Consider the following 1,609-nt stretch of genomic DNA (forward strand, 5'->3'; position numbering starts at 1 on the left):
AAGTTGATAATCTCTCTTTTTATCCTGCTCCACCAAAACTAGAGTCGCATACTTTAATATATTTTAGTACTTTCGGGATGTATGGCGAACTTTGAGCTATAAACCTCTATCATGATGTCCCTTTTCAATTTAATGTTATCTGGAACACACATTTTGTCCTGAAATCTGAGCAACCCATCGACGAAGACTCAAAATTTTTGATTTACTCTATGTTCTGCATCCTTTTGAGAGTGTTATGGTAGAATCAGTTAATTTAGCTTCTTTTATTCTCTAAATCAATTTAAGTTGGACAGTCAAATGGGTCAAGCATGTAACCCTCTTAAAGTCCCGAAACTGTATATGTTGTGCAGCCCCTATTACCTTGTATTCAAAAACTATTAAGTGAGCTAACATAGTTGCACTTTTTTTGCTAAGTGCGTCAGCTACCACATTACCCTTACTCGAGTGATACAAAATATTACAATCGTAGTCCTTGATGAGCTCTATTCAATACCTCTTATGTATGTTGAGATCCTTCTAAGTGAATATATGTTTCAAGCTTTTATGTTCAATATAAATTTCAAAAGTCTCCCCATACAAGTAATGGTGCCAAGTATTCAAGGTGTGGATAATGACAGTAAGTTCTAAGTTGCAGGTGGGGTAATTCTTCTCATGACTTTTTAACTGCCTAGACCCATAGGGTATGACATTCCCATGCTACATCAGAATAAAATCCAACTCTAAATAAGAGGCATCATTATACACTGTATATCGACCTGTTCCACTCGGTAAAGTCAACCGCTTATTGAGTTCTGTAAAGCTCCTTTTGTAATCCTTATTCCATTCAAACTTAATATTTTTCTTTGTGAGCCAAGTCAAAGGAGTTGTTATATTAAAAAATCCTTCCATAAATCTGCGGTAATAATTTGTCATTTCTAGAAAGTTACAAATCTTCTTAACTGAGGTTAATTTCTCCCAACCAAGTACTGCCTCAACTTTTTCGAGGTTCACTAATACTCCATCCCTTGATATGATATGCCCTAAAAAGGTAGTCTACTCAAGCCAGAACTCACACTTACTCAATTTTGCATACAATTTCTTCTTCCTGAGATCCTGTATAACCTGAGTCATGTGGCAGTGTGTTCCTTTCTACTCTTTGAATATATCAGGATATCATCGATAAACACAATGACAAACTGATCCAGGAATTGTCTGAAAGTCCTGTTCATCAAGTTCATAGCTTATGCATCGGTTAGTCCAAATGGCATGATCAAGAACTCATAATGTCTGTACCTGATTTTGAAAGTGGGCTTGAGAATGTCCTCTGTCCTGATATTTACTTAATGGTAACCTAAATGTAAGTCTATTTTGGAGAATATATGAGCACCAGACAACTAATCAAAAAGGTCATCAATCCTAGGGAGGGGATACTTGTTCTTGATCGTGATTCTGTTCAATCCCTTATAGTCAATGCATAATTTTAATATCCAATCCCCTTTCCTTTCAAATGTGACTCCTGCACCCCAAAGAGATATACTATCTTGGATGAATCTACTATGCTACAATTCATTTATCTGTTTTCTCTACTCTTCCATCTCAACACGACTCATGAGGTAAAGGACAATCGAGA

The sequence above is a fragment of the Carica papaya genome, chromosome 5 (genome assembly GCF_054855325.1).
Source record: "Carica papaya isolate Zhongbai chromosome 5, ASM5485532v1, whole genome shotgun sequence".
Classification (NCBI taxonomy): domain Eukaryota; kingdom Viridiplantae; phylum Streptophyta; class Magnoliopsida; order Brassicales; family Caricaceae; genus Carica; species Carica papaya.